This window comes from Erinaceus europaeus, chromosome 3 (assembly GCF_950295315.1).
Source record: "Erinaceus europaeus chromosome 3, mEriEur2.1, whole genome shotgun sequence".
In the NCBI taxonomy this organism is placed as follows: Eukaryota; Metazoa; Chordata; class Mammalia; order Eulipotyphla; family Erinaceidae; genus Erinaceus; species Erinaceus europaeus.
This window is the reverse complement of record NC_080164.1, coordinates 157,949,522-157,969,146: the sequence shown is the minus strand read 5'-3', so window position 1 is coordinate 157,969,146 and position 19,625 is coordinate 157,949,522.

Sequence of the window (19,625 nt, the reverse complement as noted above, 5' to 3'; positions counted from 1 at the left end):
TGGCCAAATGAATTAGAGTACCAATGAATTATAGTGTTATGCTTAAGTAGGAACTTTTAAGACTTACTAAGAGGTTCCATGTGTCCTTCCTTCCTTCTTTGCCCCTCCCCTTACCCAAAAGTGCAGCCTCCAGAGTGACCTTTTTGAAATGCAAATCAGACCACTTAACTCTTTAGCTTCAGGTAATTTCACAGTTCCACATTCCTTATAGGTCAGAGTTCATCTCAACCCCTTAACAGTTCCCTGAAAGCCCTTCGTGAATTGACTGCTGTTTACCCCTCAGACCTTATTTCCTTCTATGGTTATTAAAAAAAAAAAAATTTTATAGGGGGTGGCAATGAATAAAGCATTGGACTCCTAAGTATAAGGTTCTGAGTTCAATCCCCAGCAGCACATGTACCAGAGTGATGTCTGGTTCTTTTTCTCTCTCCTTCCTTCTCAAGAATAAATAAATAAAATATTTTTAAAAAGAGAAAAAAGATGCCACCAGGAGCAGGATTCATAGTGCAGGCACCAAGCCCCAGTGATAACCCTAGAGTCAATATATATATATATATATATATATATATATATATATATATACTTCTTAGAAGATATTAGTAATTTCTAAGTTTCCTGTTCTTTTAAATTTTTTAACATTAATTAATTTTATTTATGAGGGAGAGAACAATATCATCACTCTAGTATATGTGATGCTGGGGATCAAATTCTGGACACCATGCTTGCACTTTGCCCACTCACCACCTCCTGGGTTGCTCTGGTTTTTGGAACTCCTTTGACTGTACCTGCTTGATCCTCCTCTAACTCATTTCTTACTTTTCTCGCTCACTAGCTGAGATTCTAGCCCCACAAGTCTCTGGGTTGTCTCATGAAAATGCTATTGGAACTTTGTTTACATAATGTGATTTGTTACCAGATTAAATTGCCTAATTTTTGGTATCACTTTAACAGTTAGATATGCACTTCCCTTTGTAATATTACTCTTCCTTACCCATTTCATCTCTTTTTATCTGTATCTTAAAAATCAGTTCCACTTCACTTTCTGAAACTTTTAGTTGTCCCCATCCCCAACCCAATATGAATCCTCCTTGAATTAAACCCCCCCCCCCAGCTCCCTACCAATATTCCCAGGCTTTGTTTATATCAGTGATAGTTTATGAAGCAAGTAACTAGCCCTTACTGCCCCTGAGGTCACAAGAAGGATGAATTCATAGCTGAATACCATACAAAGAGAGAATTTTGTTCTCAGTATCACTGAAGTACTAATAAATACTAGAATTATTTTCAGTAATGAAAATAAAAACTGAATATTACCATTTCATTAAATATTATAACCAACAGTGTTACATTGGCAATAAATCAGATCCTGAACAAAAATCAAAAAATAAACTGCACAGCTGAGAAAAGTCACATTCTATAGGAATAGTCACCAAGATGTGATTCATTGTGTCAAAACTATTGCTACTTTTATACAGTGCTATCTATGTGCCAAAGGATTTTTTAATATTTATTTATTTCCTTTTTATTGCTGTTGTAGTTATTGTTGTTGTTATTGATGTCGTCCTTGTTGGATAGGACAGAGAGAAATGGAGAGAGGAGGGGAAGACAGAGACAGGGTAAAGGTCCAACCTGTAGACCTGCTTCACTGCCTGTGAAGTGACTCCCCTGTGGGTGGGGAGCTAGGGGTTCCAACTGGGTTCTTTAAGCAAGGCCTTGTGCTTTGCACCACGTGCAGTGCACTTAACCCACTGTGCTACCGCCAGACTCCCATGCCAGAGGATTTTTATGTACGATTTTTTTTTTTTCAGTCTCAAACTTATCCTTAAATTCTGTGCTATTATTTTTTCTTTTCAAGATGATGACACAGGTTTGAAATGTTGTTAGTATATATAAACACTCACTTGGTCATCTGCTCACTTATTCATTCAATCATTCAATTAGTACTTATAAACCTCCTATTACATACCAAATGATGAAGTTAGTTTTACAGCCTCTATCTGTATGACTTCAAAGTTTAATTTGTTTCCTATTCTATAATACTCTGCAGTACACAGAATTCTAGGTTAAGCCATACGATTTTCCACTTTTCTGCCATGTATAATATGAATTTTCACCAGAACTATGATTATTACTAATTTATCTCTTAGAATTAGACTATGATGCAAGGTAAGTCAAATTTAATTGTATAATAAGATTATTTTAGCGGGCCTGACCTAATACACAAAACTGACCCTTATTCTAAGTTAGCTTCAGAAAGAGACGTCAGAGAAATTTGACATAGGGAGATTCCAAAAGGTTCTTCTTTCCTGATATAGAGAGGGTCATATCGCAAGAATCTAAGTGTAGCCTCCAAGAGAAGAAAAAAGTCCTCAGTGCCAGCTAGCAAAACAATAGGAATATCAGTTCTACAACCACAAGGAAATAAATTTCTTTCCAACTGTCCATAGCCTAATGGAGCTCAAACGTTTATCTCCAGATGAGGAAATAGCAAATCACCACATTTAATGCAGACTTCTGAGGCCAAAGCTGAACAAATGGCCAGCTAAAATGTGTCAGACTCTGGATCAGAGAAACTGAAAAGAAACATAGAGAGTTTTCAGTCCCTCTGTGATATTCTCTCCCTCTTTTTTTTTTTTTTTTTTTTTGCCTCCAGGGTTATTGCTGGGGCTCAGTGCCTGCACTATGAATCCACTGCTCCAGGAGGCTATTTTTTCCCTTTTGTTGCCCTTGTTTATCTTTGTTGTTCTTGTTAATATTGTTGACATTACTGTCATTGTTGTTGGATAGACAGAGAGAAATCCAGAGAGGAGAGTAAGAAAGAGAGGAGAGAGAAAGACACCTGAAGACCTGCTTCACCGAGGGTGCCCCCCTGCAGGTGGGGAGCAGGGTGGGGGTGAAAAGGTAGAAAAAGTATGATGGCAGAGTTCAGGAAAATGCTAATAGTAAAAAAAAGATGCTGAGTAAAAATAAATAAATAAATAAACAGAGAGAAAGAAAGAAGGAAGGAAAAGAAAGGTAGCCAAACTCCAAGACTTTCTGCGAACTGCGGTAGTTATTACCGGGAGGTTGAGCTATTGATGATGGATGTGGTAGGCAACCATACACCTATCATTTTATAATCTTGTAAACCACCATTAAATCATTAATGAATTTTAAAAAAGCAAATGAAAAGTGGAACAAAAAAACTGGTAAGAAATTATTATAATATAGTATCACTAAACTTTCCCCTAAACCCAGAGTCTATGTTCTGATGACCGCTCATGTCCTTCTTTCAAAAGTTATTCTATGAATTTCACCAATTTTGTCATATACACTAATTGAGAGGTTTTGACTTGGGTGAAGGTTTATGGCATTTGAAATCCATTTATAATATATGACTTTGAATATGAGATGTCTTTCAGAGACATGAATCATTTAGGTTAGACATTTCCATTTTCTCAAGTTTGCTATGATTATACAATTCTCTGCAGCAGTAGGACTAGATCTATTTCTTTCTTTTATGTGAAACTCCAGAGTCTATTCAGAAGTTACTTTTTTCCCCACAGGAACAAATACAAGGATACTTTCATTACTGTAGTCTTTTCTTGCAATGTATGTGTTTCCTACAATAACTATGACCTCTCCTCACTTTTGCTTTTTCTCTGTCTCATTTATGCCGCAAAGGTTACATATTCATTGACCACTTGTAATTTTTCTTGGCAATTCCTCATAATTTTTGTGAAAGATTTATTTTTTACCATAACTGTTTAATTCTTTTATAACAAAACTCTGTGAAGAGTTTGAATTGTTTTGATACATAATGCCAGAACACTAAAGAATATTGCACTTTTGACTCCAGGCTATTTTATAATAAGGTAGATGTCATAATAAACAAAGTCACATGAATTGCTTTTTGTTTCCCAGTGCATATAACTTATATTTACTTTATACTATAGTCCATTAGCTATACAGTAGTAGTATTATGTCTAAAATGCATACAAAATTTTTATTTTCAAATTCTTTACTGTTAAAAATGATAACCATATTTGAGCTTTAGTGAATGATGATTTTTATGTTGGCCCTGTGAAAACACACACACACACACACACACTCTCTCTCTCTCTCTCTCTCTGCTAAGTCCAAGAAAGCAAGGGCAGTGCAATGAGATATGCCAATATGTTTCTGTAATAAAATGTCATTTAACTAAAGCACATATAAAATAAATGAATTGGGGTGGGGGCTGGTATCTCACCAGGTTAAGCGCAAGGACCCATGGAAGGATCCTGGCTTGATCCCCTGGCTTCCCACCTGCATGGGGGTCGCATCATGAGTGGTGAAGCAGGTCTCTCTCCCTATCTTCCCCTCCTCTCTCAATTTCTCTTTGTCCTATCCAAAATATTGAGGAAGAAAAAAAAAGGCCCCCCCAGGAGCAATGGATTCCTAGTGCAGGCACCCAGCCCCAGGGACAACCCTGGAGGCAAAAAAAAAATAGTAATAATAAAATAAATGAACTTTGTTTTAAGATAATTCTTTCTCCTTTGTAAAATGTTACTTTGTTTTTTTATATTTATTTATTTTCCCTTTAGTTGCCCTTGATGTTTTTTATTATTGTTGTTATTGTTAGGACAGAGAGAAATGTAGAGAAGAGGGGAAGACAGAGAGGGGGAGAGAAAGACAGACACCTGCAGACCTACTTCACTGCCTGTGAACTGACTCCCCTGTAGGTGGGGAGCTGGGGGCTCGAGCCAGGATCCTTACTCAGGTCCTTGAGCTTCGCGCCATGAGCTTAACCTGCTGTGCTACAGCCCGACTCCCATTACTTTGTTTTATTAAAAGGGCTTGGATAACATGCTATAAAAATTTAAATTATATGTTCTCAAGTTCAGCTAGTCTACAAACACAAAAACAAGAAAATTCATCCTCTAAGCCGCCATCACTTCGTGAAATGAAGTCTTGCCATGAGAAATTACTCTAAACTCCCAAATTCTAGTGTCTCTCTTGAACTAATCCTCATTATTCATTATTATTTGCTGCCAAGATGTCCCACAACCAAGTTTAAGTTCCTTTTTTTCTCTCATTTTAACTTATTACATGAAATTATATGTCTATAAGAAAACAATATCTCCCCCCCCCCGTGTATCTTATCTATAGTCAAACCTTTGGATTCAATAACACTGCTTCAATTAATGTCCAGAGTTGTCTTTGTGAAGACAATTCTTCATGTCTTCTTGGTTTGTGGCTTGGGCTATTTTGAATAACAAAAATTTTAAGTTCCACTCCTAATAATTGAACAGAATGCTGTAGATAGTACTAGAGGAGTTATTTACCTGGTTTATAACATTTTGAAGAAGATCATTTTTAACTTTGGGAGAAAGCTTTTGTTGGAGTTTATAACATTTTGAAATTACTGCTCAGTGCTCTATGGGGGAGTACTGATACTAGGTTGTGAGGCAGGAGTATTTATTTAATATGTATTTATTTCAGGCTCTGAAACTAATTCACTCTTGTCTCTGGGCATGTCTTTTAGTATTTTTACCTCGCTTTTTTTATTTAAAGAGGAAATAATTTAATATATTTAGGATAGCATATATATTGCTTAAGGGTTGTTATTCTCTGATCATTGCATATATCCATAACATGGTTGACACAATCCATTCATTCATTAATTAAAATTCAAGCCAAACCCTTTAAAAAAAAATTCTCTCTTGTTTTTCTTTTTTTCTTTCTTTTGTTTTTGTTTTTGTTTTACCATAGCACTGCTGAACTCTATCTTACAGTGATGTGGGAGCATAGAACCTGGGGCTTTGGAGCCTCAGGCATGAAAGTCTTTTTAACCATTAAGAGGTCTCCCCTTCCTATGAAAGTCTTTGTTCTTAAAGCACAGAAGTTTTAAACTTAACTATTAATGTAGCTGAAGCATCACTTACATGAAACAATATAGTGCCACTAAAACAAATGATCACCAAATACTATTTTCCTAGAGTTCTATCATATTTGCCCATGTCTTGATGTGTAATGAATTTTGCATGACCTAAAAGATACTCTTATTTTACTTAAGATTTTGTTTATGTACTTCTCCTGCCAGACATTTCCTCCATGGAAGGCAAACTTTGTTTCTATTCGGAGTGTACTGGGAGGGTGGTTCCCAAATGGCTCAAAGTCTACTGGAACATACATTCAGCCTCAGATGCAGATTTAGATCTAGAACAGGACCCATAAATTTGCATTTCTAAGCTACCTTTAAGTGTGCATTCTACTGCTGGCCAGAGAATAACACTGTGAGAACCATTGGTTTCTATAAGATTATACCTTAGTGTAGAATTCTTAGACCACACAGGCAGTTGTGAATAGAATTAGAGTTTAAGAAAAAAAGATGGATAGGCTGGAGAAATAGCTCACTTGGACAGTGTCTGCTTTGTCATGAGCCTAGACCTGGGTTCAAGTCCCCGCTCCCCACCCCCACCCCTCAAAAAAGGAAGTTTTCATACTGTGGTCTTTTTCACTCTCACTTTTTGCCTCTGTCTAAAAAGAGAGCAACAGAGAGAGAGAGAGAGAGAGAGAGAAAGAGAGAGAAAGAGAGAAACATAGGCAGAAAGGTAGATGAAGGAGGGGAGAGGCACAACAGCACAGACATTTCCTTCAGGGCGTCTGGGTGGTGGTACACCTGGTTAAGCGCACAAGTTATAAAGTGCAAGGACCTGGATTTGAGCCAGTCTCCACCTTCAGGGGATAAGCTTCATGAGTGGTCAAGCAGTGTTGCAGGTGTCTCTCTGTCTCTCTCCCTCCCTCTTTATCATACCCTTCCCTCTTGATTTTTGGCTTTCTCTATCAAATAAATAAAGATAATACAAAAACATTAACTTAAAAAATAAAAAAGAAATAAAAGGGGCCCGATGTTGGCATACCTGGTTGAGTGCATATGCTACTATATGCAAGGACCCAGGTTCGAGTCCCCAGTCCCCACCTGCAGTGGGAAAGCTACACAGTGGTGAAGCAGTGTTGCAGGTCTCTCTCTCTCTCTCCCTATCTCCTCCTCCCCTCTCAATTTCTAGCTGTCTAATAAATAAATAAAGATAATAAAATTTATTTTAAAAAGAAAAAGAAATAAGAAATAAAAAAAATTCTGTTGGGGGGAGGGTTCAGGCCCTAGAACATGAAACAGAGGAGAACTTAGTGGGGGTTGAATCCTTATATGGAAAACTGGTAAATATTACGCATGTACAAACTATTGTAGCTTACTGTCGACTGTAGACCACTAATCCCCCAATAAAGAAATTAAAGAAAAAAAATTTCCTTCAGTGGAGTGGGGGCTTGAACCAGGATCTTGCACAGGGCAAAGCAATGCATTACCCAAGTGAGCTCATCCCAAGATTTTTTTATATCACCTTACAATAGTTTCAGATCTCTTGGGTATTATTTATGCACATGACAACATTAACTTTCAATTGGTTGTTTACTAGCTATTACAATATCATTATTTATGAGTTATTAAAAACAAAATATCAATATAGCTCAATTAATATTTATGTCTGTGTTTGCAAATAGTTTCTTCTTTGTATTTTTCTTTTTTTGTATATTGTAATGTGTGAGAGAGAGAGACCAAATACTTCTCCATAATTTATCATGGCTTGTCTTTCCTTCCTTTCTTTCTTTCCTTCTTTCCTTCCTTCCTTCCTTCATTCCTCCCTCCTTTCTTCCTCCCTTTCATGTAGTGCCGGGGACTGCGCTCTGGGTCTTCCACGTGCTAGATTTGTAGACCATCCTTGAGTCAGCACTCCATTTTCTGTTTAATTTTAAATCTGGTAAACATCAGCCTGAGTGGGATTTACAAGTTTCCTCTAGCAGCATAAAAGGTTTATGGCAGTATACTGAAACCCCCTCCTAAAGGATAAGTTACATATAGACTTTACAGCCAAATCTTAGTCCACCAACCAGGACCATTCTGGCTATGTGAACACTCTTGGAGAAACTGGTAGCAATAGAGTTGGGATGAAATTTATCTCTAATTTTCTTAGAACCCAAGCAGGTAAATATTAAAAATATGTATAGTCAAATTTTATCTCTTTCTATAGCTTCTGTTTTACATAATACAACAGATAAGATGCCAACATTTTTTTTTTTAATGTAGCACTTATTTAAGGCATCAGCTCTCAGAGCGCGGTAGTATTGATGGCTCTCACTTTCATGGGATTATGAAGATGAGGTAAAGACTATTTGCAATAAAGTCAATATGTGATTTGTCCTTTTCATTCTCATTCTCTTATTCCTAAAAGTTATAAGATATGTGATGATTGTGAAAGCAGAAATAGAACCTTAGCTGTTTTTTTTTTAAATCTAACCAGATATTAAAAGGGATTTGAAAAAGATTAAGCAGATAAAAGATTAGCAATTTAATTTTTTTTAAATATAGTTATTTTTAAAGTGACTTAAATCCTTGGCCAACTGCAGTATTATATATTATTGTTATAAATTATATCATATCACTATCTTCAGAGAAGCAGTCATTTTTTCCAGTTATTAGTAACTTGTACATTGTGAGAAAATCAAATAACCTCTTTAGATTAGAATGGTGTTAAATAGGGGCATAACTGGCTAAGCATACACATTACAAGGACCTGGGTTCAAGTCCCTGGTCCCCACCTGCAGGGGGAAAGTTTCACAAGTGGTGAAGTAGAGCTGCAGGGGTCTCACTGCCTCTCTCTGTCTTCTCTCCTCTCAATTTCTCTCTGTCTCTATCCAGTAACAAATAGAATAATCTTGAGATTCCGAAACAGACTTGATGGGCTTAGAACTCAAATAAATCCCTCTCTCCATTGTTACCGGTCATTTCAATCAGGAACAACAAAATAGACCTCTTTGTGGGCCCCCATAGGACCTTGCCCTCAACTTGGATCAACAATGGTAGAGAATGTTCCATCCTCCGAAAGGAGGATGGACAACATACTCTATGCTACACCTGAGCAAGATGGGTCTATACTGGGGCAGCATGGAATGTTCCTACTCATGACCACAGAATGTGAGCTCAGATCTAGAGGGATGCAGAGGTCACTCAGGCTCCTAAGCTAATTATGGGCCCCAGATCACATCAAATTGATGGGGTTTCCAGTCAACAATATTTATACCCCTTTCCCATATGAGGGAGTTAATCTCTTCTCTGATCCAGCTTTCTGGTCCTTTTCCCAGCCATGACATCATCTCCCCAGATAATAACTTGGAAATTTGGATCCACCTGCATATCAGATTTCAGGCTCGGGCAACAAACAAACAAAAACAAACAAACAAAAAAACCCCCACTAGTATAGCCACAGGCCCTTTGGATTATAACTAAAATATGCCTACTAGCTATCTATAAAATGAAGGATGCCCCAATACTTCATCTGCACTATTCCAACCTTTAGGTCAACGATTGTTCAACAATTTGTTTGGCTTTGTATGTTAACTCTCTTTTCAGCCACCAGGTTCCAGATGCTAGCAGGATGAGACCAGACTTCCCTGGACTGACAACACCACCAATGTGTCCTGAAGTTCCGATTCCTCAGAGCCTTTCCCCACTTGGGAAAGAGAGGCAGGCAGGGAGTATGGATCAACCTGTCAACTCTCATGTTCAGCAGGGAGGCAATTACAGAAGCCAGACCTTCCACCTCTGGACCCCATGGTGACCCTGGGTCCATACTCCCAGAGGGTTAAAAAATAGGAAAGCTATGAAGGGAGGGGAAGGGGATGGTATATGGAGGTTTGGTGGTGGGAACTGTGTGGAGTTGTGCCCCTCTTATCCTATGGTTTTGTCAATGTTTCCTTTTTATAAATAAATAAACAGAATAAAAGCAAAGAAAATAGTTGTGTTAAATAGACACATATATTTTTTTTTCTCTGAAAATTCTAGTATATTAGAACTCAGGCTTGGGTGAGATATTCACCTTCGCTTTACACAGGAACATTAATTAAGTCATCTTCCTCCAAATTTATTAAGGCTACTTTACCAGGAGGGGGAAAATAGGTTATAAAAGTTAGTCTTAGGGCCAAGTGGTGGCACACCTGATTAAGTGCACAAACTACAAGTTACTCTTTATTTTGTTAAACTATTAAAAAAAAAAAGTGATTCCTGAACATGGCCCACCACAGTTAGAGTCATTGTGGAGTTTCTTGAAATTCATATCCCTGAGCCCAGACCTGGTGATTCCAATTCAGTAGGTCCCTCACGTAATGCCAAGAACCAGCTTAGTGTTAGAGTCATAGCTATACAAAGCTCTGGAAAAATGTATAGTGCAGTATTTGAAACTCTCGAGTTTGCTGGTATTGAATTTGGTATTCATCCTTGTGATGCTGGGCACTTATCTTTGTTTTCTCTGGAGTTATTTTATTTAAAAAAATTTTTTATTATCTTTATTTATTTGATAGAGACAGAAGAAATCAAGAGTGGAGGGGAAGATAAAGAGGAATCAAGAAAGAGAGAAAGCACAAGGACCGGTATAAGGATCCCGGTTCGAGCCCCAGCTCCCCACCTGCAGGGGAGTCGCTTCACAGGCGATGAAGCAGGTCTGCAGATGTCTGTCTTTCTCTCCTCCTCTCTGTCTTCCCCTCCTCTCTCCATTTCTCTCTGTCCTATCCAACAACGACAACAACAATAATAACTACAACAATAAAAAACAACAAGGGCAACAAAGGGAATAAATAAATAAAATAAATATTAAAAAAAATTTAAAAAAAGAAAAAGACATCTGCAACACTGCTTCACCACTTGCAAAGCTTTCCCCCTTCATGTGGGGACCAGGGGCTCGAACTTGGGTCCCCTTATGGAGAGGTTTTTTTTTTTTTCTCTTGAGATTTTTTATTTTATTTTATTTATTTGTTTTCCCTTTTGTTGCCCTTGTTGTTTTTATTGTTGTCGTCATTGTTAGATAGGACAGAGAGAAATGGAGAGAGGAGGGGAAGACAGAGGGGGAGAGAAAGATAGACACCTGCAGACTTGCTTCACCGCCTGTGAAGCGACTCCCCTGCAGGTGGGGAGCTGGGTGCTGGAACTGGGATCCTTAGGGTCTGTCCTGCGCTTCACGCCACGTGCGCTTAACCCGCTGCACAACCGCCAAATTCCCTCTCCTGATATTTTAAGTGTAAGTAAAACCTATCTTGCTCATGTTTTTATATATATATCTTTGCATCATACTTGATATTTTGTAAATAACATGCACCATCAAATTTGATTAGGCTTGCAACAACTCCAGAAAGAGAGGAGGGAAAGGTTTGAAACCAGCACACACAAAAGGTCTGCTTGAAATTCAAGTCTGGTTTAGAAAACTGAGGGACCTTGTGTTTCGTATTTCTCCTGGAAACCATCCTGCGATGAGTCAGGAACATCACTCTTTAATAATAATGAGGTGAAGCCCCAAATTATTGGTCAACTGTATAATCAGGGTAGAGCTTGCATTTTGCCCACACAAATGAAAATCTTTCTGACTTGTCACAATTGACATCTGCACAAATTCTGTCAACATTCATCAAATAGTGCCAAAGAACAAGAAGAGACTAGATATAGATTTAAAATCTCATATTGTTTCTGGAGACAATTACTGAGAGGATGCACCAAGGAAGAACTATGATAGTAAAGTTTTTACTATTATACATTGTACTAGACCATATTTCTTCTTAGTATAGAAGAACTTAGCAAGCAATTTTTATTTAAGTATTTTGAGTGTCTAGATAGTTGAAACACCTATTTTGTGAAAATATATTCTGGGTGAGTTGACATGCCATATGAATTACAGTTGTCTTCCTTTTGTAAATCTGGGCTACAATTCTCTGCATGTTTTTTAGGAAAAAAAAAACTAATCTTTTAAAAATATTTTATTTATTTTATTTTGGAGAGAGATCCAGAGAGAGAGGAAGAGAGAGAGAGAGAGAAAGGGAAACACCAGAGCACTGATCAGCTCTGGTATATAGTGGTGTGGGGATTGAACCTGGGACTTTGGAGCCTCAGGCATGAGAATCTCTTTGCATAAACATTATGCTATCTCCCTGCCCCAAAAACTAATTTCTTAAATATTTTCAGTTTGAGGAGTCACTACAGATACCTGTATCTACATTTTCCCAATGATTTCGTGAACTGTTGAAACAAATAAACTTCTTAGTCAATAAAGGCACTCTGTGGGTTATTTAATACCTTTACTTCCTAAAGTAACAGGGGCTTTTCAATACAATTTATCAAGTACCATTATGCTCTCAAGAAGTAGTTTTCATGTTGACAAAATGTGTTTCTGAGTTTTAATTTCAGCTCTGTACTCGGTAAACAGAATATACACAATTAGATACAAGCTACCTTTCCCTGCCAAATATACAAATGATAGCAGAAGGTGAAGCTGAAGAATCTGAAAGATCAGTGTAACCTAAACTTCAACTTAGAAATGAGAAGACCAAAGTCTAGGGTATTTTAGAGAATTTCATGGACTGTGAACCTGCTTATTATCAAAGTTAGGATAGGACACAGGTTTCTTAAAATCCAGTCGGTTTCTTTTACAGCATAACAGCGTTTTCCAAAGACTGACATTTACAATGTTGACATTTACAATGGAGATCATTCAATGTGGGTACGGATGAACATTAAAATAATTATTATGCATTCATTTAAAAATGCACTTGGAGCTTCTGTTTTCTACTTAGGATAAGAAATCTGGGGAAGGCATTCCTTACATACTAGCAACCAGAAAAGGCAAGATACTCTACACATTTGTGATTGTTCTTGTTTTCACTTATTTATTTGTTTATTTTAACCAGAGTACTACTCAGTTCTGACTTAAGGTGGGGCTGGGGACTGAACCTGGGACATCTGAGTCCAGATATGCAATTTTTTTTTACATAACCATTATGCTATCTCCCCAGATGCAAAATCATTTTTCTAAAAGCCATCAGAGAGATGGAGTTGAAGATCCAAGACCAATTACATGAAAGATCACAGGTGAAAAATAAAGACTCAGTGTAAGTTTTCAGAATGAATTTAGCCAAAATATTTTAATACAAAGCTGCTAAATCAAAGTGTATGCCAGTGTGAGAATACAGATAAAAAATCTAGGTGCTGAGGATTAAAGGGAAATCTCTGAGGATCTTTCTTGTAGCACTTCACAAGGTACCCACACGAAAGATGGAAGCAGTGGAAAAAGAAAGGAAAACTTCCTTCCTGATCCAGCTATGGAAAAGGAGAGGAGACACTACTAAGGGAACAGTAGAAAAATTTACTTGGAGGTTTGTTTTCCCTAGGGGAATAAAGGCTTATGTTATTGGGGAAAATGATAAAAAAAATAAATAAATCTGTCACAGGGAATGTGTGTGTGTGTGTGTGTGTGTATGTGGTCACTTATATTATCTTATATTGAGTTCCACACAGTTAAACCTCTTAGTCTCTGCAAACTCACAGTAAATGTCCTTAGCACTGGGAAAGTTAATAGGTATCACTTTGCAGGCCGGTTCCTGTCCTATGAAACCTAGCCTGAGTATTTAAGGGCCAATTTAAAGTGAAGAGGAGAAAATGATGATCCCATCCATAACGGTTCATATGTCACACATCCAGCAAATGTACTCTGAAGACAATTTGTCACTGTGTTACCAGACCTTGGGAAACCTAAAAAAATGCAAATGCTGAAACATGTGACTAAGAAGTAAGAGACAAATACCAGGTAGTTCTACTCATATATGGAATAGAAGCAAATGTGAACTAAGATTAAACACAACAAACACTTAGAACCTGAAAAAAGTGTGGTTTCTAGAAGGGAGAGGAGTAGAAAGAACGGGTAGAGTTCACTTTGATAATAACATTACAGCTGTGGTGGCAGGTGCTGAGCTCCTGAAGCTTGTGTATGGTTGCCAACTAACTTTTTAGATCAATAAATATTTTATTAAAAAAAAGTCAAACATTCTGGCAACTAATAATTAGGGTGAACAAGAGCCCTTTCTAGCTTCTTTCAGTCCTTGTCAAAAGAAGGTTATTAAAATGGACTATTATGGGGCTACTTTTTATATGTGTATTTATTTATTATTGGATATAAACAGATAGAGGGAAAGAGACAGACACCTACAGCCCTGCTTCACCACTCCTGAAGCTTTCCCCTGCAGGTGGGGACCAGGGATTGAGTCCTGGTTCTTGTACACTGGAATGTATGTACTTAACCAAATGCACCACCTGGCCCTAACATTTTTTTCCTGCAGTTTTTTTAAGATATATTTTCATGACAAATTTGTAAACATCTTATACAAAATTCAATTTTTGATAAACATTGTGACTAGAAAATTTCTCATTAGCATTTCCAATTAAAAACAATTCAGGGGGAGTCGGGCTGTAGCGCAGCGGGTTAAGCGCAGGTGGCGCAAAGCACAAGGACCGGCATAAGGATCCCGGTTCGAACCCCGGCTCCCCACCTGCAGGGGAGTCGCTTCACAGGCGGTGAAGCAGGTCTGCAGGTGTCTTTCTCTCCTCCTCTCTGTCTTCCCCTCCTCTCTCCATTTCTCTCTGTCCTATCCAACAACAACAACAATAAAACAACAAGGGCAACAAAAGGGAATAAATAAATAAAAAATAAATATTAAAAAAAAAAAGTAAAAAACAATTCAGGTGCAAAGCTCAAGGACCTGGCATAAGGATCCCAGTTTGAGCCCCTGGCTCCCTACCTGCAGGGGCGTCACTTCACAGGCGATGAAGCAGGTCTGCAGGTGTCTATCTTTCTCTCCCTCTCTCTGTCCTACCCAACAACAATGACATCAACAACAACAACAATAAAAAACAACAAGGGCAACGAAAGGGAAAATAAATAAGTAGAATATATATATATTTTTTAAAAAACAATTCAGATTGGGGCCGGGTGGTGGTACACCTGGTTGAGCACATGTATTACAATGAGCAAGGACCCGGGTTGGAGCCCCCAGTCCCCACCTGCAGGGGGAAAGCCTTGTAAGTGGTGAAGCAGTGCTGCAGGTGTTTCTCTGTCTCTCTCCCTCTCTATCACCTTCTTCCCTCTTGATTTCTGGCTGTCTCTATAAATATAGATAATAAAAAATAAATTTAAAAAGCAATTCAGATTAACATAGGTTAAAAAGTTTCATTTGACTTATTTTAAAAGTGTGTTACTTTTTATTATTGTTGTAGTTATTATGGTTGTTGTTGATGTCATTATTGTTGGATAGGACAGAGAGAAGTGGAGAGAGGAGGGGAAGACAGAGAGGGGGAGAGAAAGATAGACACCTGCAGACCTGCTTCATTGCCTGTGAAACGACTCCCCTGCAGGTGTGGAGCTGGGGGCTCAAACTGGGATCCTTGAGGCAGTCCTTGGGCTTTGCACTATGTGTGCTTAACCCACTGCACTACTGCCCGACCCCCAAGATGTGTTATTTTTAATCTTAAGAGGGAGAGAGAACAACTGGCTAAAGCATCACTTAATGTTAGCTCTAGTAGCATTGAGCAAACCTGAAATCTGACACAGGCCAGCCCAATCTTCTACTGATGATATGACTCCACAATCCTGGAAACTCCATTTCATAGCATAGTATACATATACTTTCTTGGAAGAAGAGAGAAAATAAAATGAAAAATCCCTCAAAGGTAAAGAACATTTTTCATTTATTCTGGCAATGATCCCAGGCCTAGTTTCTGGGAAAAAGCTCTGAATCATCTCTTATTTACCATCTATATCAATTCCCATATGACTTTCCTAACTGAGACCAATGGAAGAGAAGGCAGTCAGTTATCTCTATACATTATTTTGCTGTCATCCTATCTTTTTCCCTGGCCCATACAAATGTTAGAATGATCACAAAACAGGTACAATTTCTCTCAGTGTATTATATATATATATATTTTTTTCATAAGAAATGTTTTCCAGAAGGTTAAGGAATAAAATCATTACACGACTTAGTTACCTCATAGCATACATTTTTTTAAAAAAAATTATTTATAAAAAGGAAACACTAACAAAACCATAGGACAAGAGGGGTACAACTCCACACAATTCCCATCATCAGAACTCTGTATCCCATCCCCTCCCTTGATAGCTACTTCTCTGGACAGACAACCCCACCAATGTGTCCTGGAGTTCCGATTCCCCAGAACCCTGCCCCACTAGGGAAAGAGAGAGGCAGGCTAGGGTATGGATCAACAATGACCATGTTCAGCGGGGAAGCAATTACAGAAGCCAGACCTTCCACCTTCTGTATCCCATAGCATATACTTTTGATTTGTGTGTGGATAAACAAATAAACAAACACATAAACAAACACACATAGATATACTTATATTTGCATTTCTGATACCTAGGAGAAATTACTAAAATTGCTTCTTTTCACATTCTTTCCTTGCTGAGAGCAAATTCTCTTTGGCATATGCAGGCCTTTCCTCATCTCTTTCTATATAGCAATCTATCATATGAAAACTTACTGAACAGCAGCTGTGATTGGGCATGAAGCGATTACTATATAAGTCTTTGGCCTTAAGATGTCCATATTCCTGTGTTAGTAAATTATAACATAGCATCTCCTACTTCAGTCTTCTATTCATAAATCAGAAATGTAATTAGTGTTGGCTCATGATCCAGGGATTATTTTTTATTTTTTTTTACCAGAGCACTGTTCAGCTCTGGATTATTGTGGTGCAGAGGACTGGACCTGGGACCTTGGATCCTCAGGCTTGAGAGTCTGTTTGCATTATGCTATCTATCCCAGCCCCTAATCTTCTTGAATAGCATAAAAAAGTGAATGTTTTTATAATACATATCATTTTAGTAGCTTTTTCCTATATGTTGGGAGTTTAAGCACAGAAAAGTTACATAGACTATAGAGGGCTCTACAATTGAGTGATGATATCAATGCTGAAGCTATGTAAAGTAAAAAGAGGAACTCTGGCAGAAAGTGAAAATGATAGATTGTGGTCATTGCTTTGGAGAAGGATACCTACTCTATCAATTCTTTCTTCAGTAGAAATTATTGCTGCATTCATTAATCTCACCATTGAGCAGAAGAGACATGCTTGACAACACATCTATCTCTCTCCAGATTCTGCAAAGATACTTTCTAAAGCAATTGAAAAATCCGGAGGTGTACCTGTAGTGACAATGGCATCAGAAGTAACATTAACAGATGCAGAGTCAAACTTGCCAAGCTCTGCTTGCAGGTTGTAGTGGGAAAGTAATTCTCCATTGTTCAGTTCTCAGTCTGGGATTTTCATTGCACTGTGCTCACCAGGAAAAGTAGTAATGTACTCATTAACTAGGGTGATAGAGTCAGCAGATACTTAAAAACAATTAAATATATAATCTTTATTTATTTATTTGTTTGTTTTACAAGAGCACTGCTCAGCTCTGGCTTATGGCAGTGCTGGAGATTGAACCAGGAACCTCACAGCCTCATGCATGGAAAGCACTTTGCATATCCATTATGCTATCTCCCCACCCCTAAATATATTTTCTATTAGAGAAAAACATCAGAAAGAACATTATGTAGCATTCATCCATTTTTGATATTATTTACCAATGGAAATTTTTTCATTTATTAATAATCATTTTTTTTATCAAGCTGACTATTGGATACTAACAAAATCAAGGTCAGATATTTTGCTAGATACTATGACTGAAACAACTTGAAAACATTCATTTTCTCAAGATACTTTCTTTCATTAATCCTTTCATTCATTATCTGTCATTTGAATGTCTACAAATGTGTCATATGCTAAGTGAGGTTCTGAGGATAGAATATAAAGCCAAACCAGGTCTCAATTCTCATTGTTTTGGAATTACCATTTGTCGGGCTAGCGTGAGGGTGTTTCTTCCCGGGCACGTGCTCTCTGGGTTGGAAAGAACTCGACCGGAGCCAACCTGGGCTGCTGTTTACTCAGTGACTTGGGAGAGAGATCAGGAACTTGTGGCGGAGCGGGAACACAATGTGTCTTTATTGATCAAAGATAACGCTTTTATATATTTAGAACCGTAAATAGCAAGTCAGACAAGGAAATGGCTAGGAAAGGGGATGGAGAAAAGGAAAGAGTGGGAAGGTAGAACGTTTCTGTAGCAATGGTTGCTAGGGTTTTAACTGGAGGGATTAATGTACCCTGCAGGCAGGGCAGGTCTTAAGGTAGAAAGAAGATAGAACAGACAAAACAATGATTATTTAAATAGACCATAGTGTCAGCAATGGAGGATGGAGCAAGGGCCTGCCTGACAACCACTATAATACTTTGCAGAGAACACTAGTGAAATATATTGGGTTCTCTGTGGCTTATTGGTAAGGACGCGCCAGGCTAGTGTGGGGGTGCCTCTTCCTGAGTGCATACTCTCTGGGTTGGTGAGAACTCAACCAGAGCCAGCCTAGGCTGCTACACACTCAGCAACGTGAGGGAAATGACTCAGAAGCCAAACACTTGGTGGTGAAACAATGCAATGTCTTTATTGATCAGAGAGCCACGGCTTTTAAAAGACAGACCCAGAAGTGGCAAGTCGGAAATGGAAATGGCTAGGAAATGGGAGGAGAAAGGCAAAATGGAGTTGGAAAGGTAGGAACTTCCTTAGCAACTATTGCGAGGGTTTTAACTGGTAGGATTAATAATACCCTGGAGGCAGGGAGGGTCTTGAGGGTAGAAGATAGATCAGTGGAATGGAATGGGTGGGGATCTTTCAGGCAAAACAATGATTATGTAGATGGCCATATTATCAGGAAAGCAGGGTGCTTTGTGAGCCCTGCCAAGCTCAACCACATCTGCACAATTTCCCGACAAGGGTGCAGAGCAAGGGGCCAGGCAATGGTGCACCTGGTTAAGCACACAGATTATAGGGCACAAGGACCTGGGTTCAAGTCTCTGGTTCCCATCTGCAGGAGGAAGCTTACTAGTGGTGAGGTAGGGCTGCTGGTCACTCTTTGTCTTTTTCCCTTTCTATCTGCCCTTCCTTCTCAACTTCTATCTCTATTAAATAAATTAAAATTAAAAATCATTTTAAGAAAAGGAAGCAGAGCAAGTGGTTTTAAAAGTCAACTTACTCTTTTCCAGTGAATTAGGGAGAGAAAGATGGCAAATCTCTCCTTACTACATGGGAGAGAAGTCACAGTTAATCTTTGGCATGAAAATTAAAGAGGAAAAAAACCCAACCAATCTCATATGTATATGTACATATATAAGGCATATATATATATATATATATCATATATACACACACATATATATATATATCATACACACACACACACACACACACACACACACATATATATATATCACCATATGAGTATACCATGCTGAAACATAAAATTACTGCCAAAATTTTGGGCAGTGCAATTATAGTTATCAAATTGACAGAGCAGCCTGGGAGGTGGTGCAGTGATAGAACTCTGAACTTGCAAGCATGAGATCCTGAATTTGACCCCCTTCACTACATATGCCAGAATGATGCTTTGATTCTCTGTATCTCTATAAATCTATCTAATTAAATGATTTTTTAAAAAAGTTTTTGGAAAATGCTTAGGCAAAGAGTATAAACATGTCACCTAGATTTTATTCAGTACCATTTTCATTAGTATACTGTCTCACACATTAAAATGTCATGAAACAGTATAAAAAGTCTGTAAATAAGTAGAAAGCTGCCACAGTTGAGTTTTATTGACATAGAAGTCTCTATTCAACAGACTTA